This window comes from Passer domesticus, chromosome 6 (assembly GCF_036417665.1).
Source record: "Passer domesticus isolate bPasDom1 chromosome 6, bPasDom1.hap1, whole genome shotgun sequence".
NCBI lineage: Eukaryota > Metazoa > Chordata > Aves > Passeriformes > Passeridae > Passer > Passer domesticus.
Genome location: NC_087479.1, coordinates 40,348,474 through 40,356,806, shown reverse-complemented (window position 1 = coordinate 40,356,806; position 8,333 = coordinate 40,348,474). Strand labels below are relative to the sequence as shown.

At 48.0% G+C, this 8,333-nt stretch overlaps 1 long non-coding RNA gene across 1 annotated transcript; it reads right to left on the bottom strand.

Annotated features, from left to right (window-relative positions):
- Window positions 1-208: 208 nt before the first annotated feature.
- Window positions 209-4,330, bottom strand: LOC135302140 (uncharacterized). Its single transcript, XR_010363844.1, has 3 exons — window positions 4,250-4,330; window positions 624-732; window positions 209-532 (listed from the first exon to the last, which is right to left on the bottom strand). It is a non-coding gene; the product is annotated as an uncharacterized LOC135302140 (long non-coding RNA).
- Between the last annotated feature and the right edge of the window lie 4,003 nt (window positions 4,331-8,333).

Below are 8,333 nucleotides of genomic sequence, written 5' to 3'. Positions count from 1 at the left end.
GAACTGTGTCCATGTGAAGATCAAGAAAGGGTATCTTGATGTCCAGAGTTAGTGTGTCCCAAGGGTTATTTTTAAAACTTGTTTGCTTTTGAGGTTATTTTGCTGGGGAACTGAGACCATAATATTGATAATGTATTCCTGAGTGAGCAGTTAGAGTAGAATCAGGAGATGCAGTTCTTGCCATCATAGTCACTCACTACACTCCAGTCCAAGCTCTCCATTGTCTTTCTCTGCCCTAGTGGATGTCACGGGATGCTTTGTGTTGGTGGGGACTTAGAAAGGTCATCTGAGCTGACCTCCCCCCTGAAGGCAAGCTGTCTTCACAGTTAGATCAGGCCACCAGGGCTGTGTCCAGCTCAGCTGTGACTCTCTCCAAGGGTGGAAACACTGCAGGCTCTTGAGGCACCCCTTCCAGTGCATGCGCACTTTTACAGGGCAGTCAAAAGAGACTTTGGGCCTTTGGGATGGTCACAAAGGGAATCCGGAGCACAGGTTATTTTTTCCTCTCTCCTTCCAGTTGTGGGCAGTGATGCTGGAAAAAGCAGATGGACCCAGTCTATTAATACATGTTTCTGTGGCTGGTGTTGCTGCCAAAGAGCTTGTGAAATCTCATGGGAGCCCACCTGGAGTGCTGTGTCCAGACACAGGGAAGACGTAGGATGGTTGGAGGGTGGACAGAGTAGGGTCATGATGGTGATTCAAGGACTGGAGAACCTCTCCTGTAAAGACAGGCTGAGACAGCTGGGGTTATTCATCCTGGAGAAGAGAAGGCTCCAGGGAGACTTTATTGCAGCCTTCCAGTACCCACACAGGACTCTTGAAGATGGGGACAGACTTTTTGGAGGGTGTGCACGAGAGGTAATGGTTTTAAACTAAGAGAGACTAAGTTTAGGTCAGACTTAAGGAGATTTTTTTTTTTAACAATGAAGGTGGTGAAACTGTCACAGGTTGCCCAGAGAGGTGCCACATCCTTGGGAACATTCAAGGCCAGGCTGGATGGGACTCTGAGCAACCTGACCTAGTTGAAAATGTCCCTGCTCATGGCAGGGCAGTTGGACTAGATGACCTTTAAAGGTCCCTTCCTATCCAAACTATTCTATGATACTATGATACAGGGAGGGATATTTTTCCTCATATGCAACCAAAATTTCCCTTTTTTTCAATTTGTCTTCCTTGTTTCTTATCTTCCGACCCGGAGAGGAGGCTGGCTCTGTCTCGCTGCATGAGTTAGCTACAGTCAGCAGTGAGAAACATCCTGAGGCTACAGCAGCCCAACTTCCTCAATATTTTCTTGCACATCATGCATGGCAGCCTGCCAGTGTCCCCTCAGATGGATCTGCTTTAGCTCAAACACACAGTGTCTTCCCTGATTTGGGAATAGCTGTTCACACATCATCTGCTCTGGAAGCTCAGCTGGAGAAGGATGCAAATCCTTCCCTCTGGGTCTGTTTTCCTAACTTGCAATTTTAAGAGAGTACCTGTGACCCTTGAATATCTGTGCCAGTATTTGAGAATTGTTGCCTGGAGCACCTACTACTTGTTCAAGGACCTGTGTTTATCCTCAGTTATTTATAGGAAAACCAGATATTACCTCCCCCTGGAAGTGTGGTGTCAGGACAATAACAAGTTAACTGTGTTTCAGGGATGACACTGAGCTATATTATTTTTGACAGTGCTAGAAGGTGGGCAACAGCTGGATATGAGTAAAATCTGCAGAGAAAAAGTGTGAGAATAAACTTGCAATATTTTTCTCTGATCTTTGTGCTCCTGGACATTTTTTCCTGAAGAACTATTCTTCAGTGCTTGCATTACTGTCCAGGAAATGCTTCCACCACGTGCTGTCAGTGTAGCCATCCAGGCAATAGCAGCAATACCTGACAGATGGTGAGATCCACTGAAAAAATGGTTTTCCACACGCAAAAGGGAATAAACAGAAGAGTGTGACAACTCACTGAGTCTGAAATGGAGACTAGCTGGAGAACACAAACTGGGAGGAAAGGCTAACCTGCCTGTGAACCAGGAGCTAAAGGAGAAGCACCAGAGCAGGATGGCTCAGAGAGAAAGCACCCACCTGCACAGCCAGAAGGAGCAAGGGGCCTCTCTCTTCCCTGTTGTAATCAAGTGGTTTGAGAAAGTCCAGACTGGGGCTTCAGCCACCCTCCACAGCCATGCAATGGTAATCAGTGACAGGAGAGAGGCAAGTGGAGGCAGGGGGAAGGAGGGCTCTGCCTGCTCCAGGTGACAGCAATGCTCCCAGAGGGCAGGCAGAGCTCCTGCTGCCAAAAACAAGTCAAAGGAGGAGAGGGAAATTCCCCAAGGGCTTTTCCAATCCACTGGTCACACACTGCACTTGATAGCCATGCTAGGTAAGGTAAGGTGTACCCTGCCCAAAACTGTAATAGGGAAAAGAATCATAGAATCATCATCATAGAATTATAAAATGGTTTGGGTGGGGAGGGGACCTTGACAATCATCTAGTTCCAAGCCCCCTGCCATGGGCTGGGAGGCCTTCACAGACCAGGTTGCTCAGAGCCCCATGCAGCCTGGCCTGAGCCCCATCCAGTCTGACCTTCAAAGGAGAAATGAATGAAAGTTTCTCTATGGTTTATGAAACAGTCAAAATGAAAACCAAGCACATATTTCTGTTTGTGCCATCCCGTGTCTCTTTGTCCACACCACATCCAAAGAAGGTTGCTTGTCTTTCTCTGTAGTATAACCTTGGGGATATATTTTTCCTTGAATTAGGTGACATAATGAAGGAATCATCTCACTAGCACAGCCTATTTCCCTTCATGCATCTGAGGATTTCCTGCTGGCTGGGGTTGCATTTCCCTGTTTTGTTTGTTCTGTATAACTGTTCTGTGCAGTTTTATGGCATAGAGTTATTTCAGGCAGAAGAAGACATCTCTTCTGCAGGACAGCATTTGTAGCTGTCATTTGGGAGAACCTCTGTGAGCCTTCATTAGGGCTCATAAAGTACTGTAAATCTACATGGCACTAAACACACATTATCAGTTATCCTGCTTCTGGACCTTCCCCTCCCTTCCCCAGATTGTTCCCTACCTTTTGCACACAGGTTTTATATAAACTACATTTCCATCTGCTTGGCTTTGTGGACATGTGTCAGATTCCCTTTCCCATGCTGAGTTACAGTAGCTCTCCACTTAGCCCATACACACATCCTTCCTCTTTGTTCTCCATAATTAAACAAAACAAAAAAAAAGGCCTCTGATCCATTGACACACCCTCAAATAATTTACAGTTTTTCATTGAAACAAACCCCTGCAATTTCCAAACATTTTCTGCAAATCCAAAAATGCCACCACAAATATTGCTTCACCTACATAGAAATGTTGTGACAACATCAGATAAGAATACATTTGATCTTTCCCAGACCAGGAAACTGAATGATGGCCCATTTGGCTTCCCTCTTTCCTCTACAAGGAGACAGAAGGGCCTGGAGATGCTGTTTGCTCACTGTGAGATGTGTTTATTCACTGGTAGTTGATAGATAATTAAGTTAGCTCTGTTTCTCTGCTTCTTCCCTGGGAACTGCCCTGGGAGGTGCTGAGAAAGCTCATATGTTTCAGAGATACAGACAGCCCTGCTAGCAAGAAATTTGTCTCCCAGCAAGACTGTTCAAGTCAAACAGAAATTACCATGCAGACCGGACCAAGTCCCCTGACTGATGTCCCAGCAAACACCAAAACCAGAGCACTGTGCTGTGGGAGAGCAGCGCCAAACCCCGGTGCCACAGAGGGGAAAGAAGCAGACCTCCATGCATGCTGTCAGTCAGTTCTGGTGGCACAAGATGCACTTGGTTGTCTCCCTGTGAGTCAGGAGGTGGCCTGATGCCACCAAAAGCCCTCCAGTAAATCCCAGTGTCTTCCAAACAGGCGCAGGGTGCAGTGGTGGGCATGATGTCAGTGGAGATTATCACAACACACATGTGCTTTTCTGAGAGTCACCTTCCCCTACTGCTGTGCTGGGAGGGCTGTGAGGATGACACAGCTGTCTACCCCCTTCCTTCTCTCCCACAAATATTCTTTATTTAAAACATCTCCCACATATACATTTATTTTAACAATTCTTGTATTAGCAATCACGTGTTTACACTGCACTCCTGTTTTACTGGAACTTGAAGAAATGTTAACCATTGCTTCTACCACCAGCTTGTGGAGGGGTGAGTTCTTATAGAGGCTTTTTACCACTTTTTCCCCCTTGAGGAGCACTGCACAGCTCTCCTCACCTGCCATGGGCTCTCACACAGAAACCAGGTGTTGGCCAGCTGACAGTGAGTGGGAGAAATCTCAGCACACAGTGATGCTGAGCCCAAACCCCACACAAACAGAAGCCCAGTGCTGAGCACAACCACTGTGACACCAGAGGAGGAGAGTGGCAGATAAACTGTTGTGTGTCTCCCTGCAACAATTCATCCAGGATTATATCACCTTCCAAATCTGATCCAAAGAAAGCACATTGCTGATGGCAGGATATTGGTTCTGTGGATATGCACATTATGAGTCGGCCATATGTGGTGTGAAACCACCTGCCATTCCTTGATCTGGGAATGAGATCATTAAAAAAAGGGGTGGAGAGAGAGGAAAAGTGTTTTTCCTGCAAACATACCATTGCCTTTCTAAGCATACCAGATGAGTATATCCTGCAAAGAGACTACAACAGACACCTAACTAAGCCTCCCAACATGAGGCTAAAGAGCACAAAGCCGGATTTCCCCATTTTTGGGATAAAAGAGGCAGGGAGGGTTTCTCAGCTCACTCCCTTCCAAGTGGCTTCACGGTCATGTCACTGGGAGAGCCATAGCAATGCTGAGGAAAAATGAGGGATGTGGTGATCACTGAGATGATAACAAGCCTGCTGAAGCCTTTTCCTTATCCCCTGCCTAGCTCATCCCTTCTCTCAGTGCTCCAGTTTGTGTTGACAGTGAGCAGGTGTTTTTTTGGTAATTAACCCAGTAGATTTTTCTGTATTATTTGGCATTAAAGAGTGGGCAGCAGCAGCAGCAGCCTGCCTGGGAAGAGCTGCTCCATGCTCTGCCCCTATGGCAGCCCCCAGAGAGTGGGCAGGGCCACCCTGAGCACAAGGACCCCCCTTGTCCCTAGCAGAGCCTTTACTTGTTCCCCACTGCCATTCCTGCTCCAGTCTTGCCTCCTGTTGCTGTGGGTGCTCTGAACAAACCTGGGCACTTGCTCCAGTCACCAGGACTGCCTGCATCTCTTCCAGCTGGTTTATTTTTGCTTTCTTTATCCCTGCCAAGAGGAGGGAGCCTGTTGTGCTTTTGAGCTGTGCTCCAAGAAGCTGATAAACACCAGGAATTTGTTCTCCTGGGGGTGCCTTGGGAAGGCATTTCTTGGGGTACAGGCAGCATGGTTCAGGCAGGTACCTCCAGGCACTTCACCCTGCTCTGGAGCATGGAGCCACTTGTGGCCAAGGAATCACACCCCAGCAGCTTCTGCAGGGAGCAGCCCAGCCTTGGCTGCCCTTGCCATCGCTGCCACTGCTCCAATGCACTCCTTCCCTCCCTGAAGGGCTAAAGGATGGTGTTTATCCACTTCATTCCTTGTTCACCAACACTTCCTCTGGGGGCTGGCATCTAGCTGTGCTTTGCTGATCCCAGGGAAGCAAGATGCTGGGCTCTGTTCAGCTTCCAAAGCATCACACAAGGGACGAGTCTGCTGTGTCCTGTTAATTAATTCATGGTAGTGAGAGCTTCTGCACTGCCATTCTCCTGAGTTTGCAGTGTGGGCCCCTTTGAGGCAGCTACAGACAGCCTCCAGGTCTTCATCACCCACACACATCTGTCTCACAAGCCTGCTTTGCAATGGACAAACTAAGGGACAGACTGGAAGCCACCACCACAATGTTCTGCCTGACTGAGAGCAGTTTACTTGTCACCACAGAGCAGGAGCTGAGCTTTTCCAGCCTGAGCCAAGTGCCAGCCACTTTGTGCATGTCATCAAAAGCACTACTGGAGATCTGCAAACCTGCACCTGCATGACAGGGTCTGCACCTCTGAGGATGCTGGTCCTGCACCTAAAGGCTTCCTGCTTCCTTCACTGGCAGTCACTGCTGCAAAAGCAGCCTGGTACAAGCTGGGAGAGCTGGGGGCTGTGCTGGCTTGTGCAGGAGCTGGCTGCTGAGAAAGGGGGTGAGCAAAGTGGGTTTTTCCACTGCCAACCTACATGGAAAATATTTAAAACAGAAAGAAAACCCCAAACCACAAACCAGACTGAAAGGAAACAACATGCCCAACAGGGTGGGCTGTTTTGTTTCTTTTTTTAAAGAAACTGAAACTCCACAAATTTAAGAAGGTTGTGCTCTACACATTTTTTCAGTGTAAACTAGCTACATCAGCTAACAATTCCTTCTATGTGACTTGTCACATTTTCCTGCCTTTTCCTTTATGCTGAACAATGCCACTTCCAATTGCTGATACCACATCTCAGCCATGTGAAGAAAAATGACATACTTTATTCTTGAGTGGGTTTGTATTTCTTGTGTACTTGGTAGATCCCAGTTTCTTTCCTGTACTAGGGAAAAATATTTTGTTTAAACTTCAGCATTATGAAATAATCCATTATGTGGTAAAGGAGGTTGCCTCCCAACTGCATTTAGAAAGAGAAAGTGATTCTATAATGTGTAAACAAAAGCCTCATCCTGTTGCAATCTGCTTTACCAGTCCTGTGCCTATATGTTGCAGAAATTAAGAAATGTAAACATTTGAAGGAGAATGTGGATGCAGAATCTTGGGCTAGAGGTGCAGCTTTCCCAAGGGATCTCCTGCTACATTTTCCCCATCTGGGACCCAAAAGCATTCTGTCTCTGGCCACGTTCACACTCCTCTGGCCCACCCAGCTCCACTCACCTTCCCTGGGAAGGGCAGCTCACAGGGCTCCCCATGGAAGTGGCAGCAGACCCCAATGGTGCTGGGCAGCTGTGCCCTTATCCCTTCTGCATTTGTCCATGATTTGGGGTGAGCTCGGCTGCACAAGGCCCAGCCAGCCCTGAGCCCTGCCCCACTGTGCAGAGCCCTGGCCCTTAGCACTGCCTGCCAAACCCTCCAAATCTCAGGCTCCATTCAGCCCCTGCTCCTGGACAGTGCCTGCCTCTCAGGGCAAGCAGAAGAAGCCTGTGAGATGGGGTTTTCCCCAAATACTGAGCTTGCATGGCTGCATTTTCTGTTGCTGTTTCTTGGAGAGGCCACCCCAGAGCAGCTTCTCCAGAGAGCCCAATTTCAGTCCATCAGAGGGAACAGGGTCACCAGGGGATCACATGAAAGGAAAGCAAGAAGGGAGCATTCCCCCTGCAGGCTGGGCTGGACACCTTCTCTCTTTTCCACCTGCACCAGTCTTTCCATGGTGAGGAGGCGCTGCCTGGGGCCCATGTGCCACTTTCCAGGTTTGGCCATCACCTCTCCAAAGAGCAGAGCCCTCCTCCAGGATGCTGTGCATGGCTGCACTGCTCCAGTGGTGCCTGACAGCCCTACCAAAGAGTCAGCAGAGCTGGGAGTTCTGAGGGAAGCTGATTATGCTGTTATTTAGATAAATGTTAAGTAGGCTTGCAGCTGGGGAGAAATTGATGCTGTCTACTGCACAGGCAGTGTCTCTTGCCTCTGATTTAAGCAAAGCCCTGGAGGACTGAAGGGATAAATACATTTCTTTGACCTAACTCTTCCTCCAAGAACAGTGTGCTGAGTGGGTGGTGATTTGGCCATGACTTATCATGGGATATTTGTGCACAGGACTTGGCTACTTCTACCAATAAACTGAGCTGGCTCATCATCATTTTGACCTTAAGGCTTTCCTAACCAGTTCCCTCATTAATAGACCCTGTTACTGGTAGAAAACCTTGTGCAGGTAGACAGCAGTGCTTTAAAAAATTGCTTGTCTAATGAGACCCAAATGATGTCATGGCAATAGCAGCAGCAATCCTGGACATGGATCCAGACCTGAAATATTAAATCCTTTTGATGCTCATGGTTCAGCAGCCAGCACAGTGAATAAATGTTTGTGCCCAGAGGAATGGAAAGGGATGGGGCTGTGATTTATCATGGCAGCACAGAAGAATCTGGGAAGATCCATTTGGCCTGCTCATCCCCCCACCTGAATCTTTCTGGTCTAAGCACTGATTCTGTCAACTCAGCTTAAATTTAAAATACTTCTCTGCTTCTTTTCAGTAAGGGGCCACATGTGCTACAGGCTAGCAGGCAGCACACAAAAGGCAGCCTGGGAAGGAAAGGGTGGAGGAGAGGAAGTGTGGCAGGCTCTGTTGATGTCACAGAGACTTCATGGGCAGCTCTGTCTCCTGGCAAT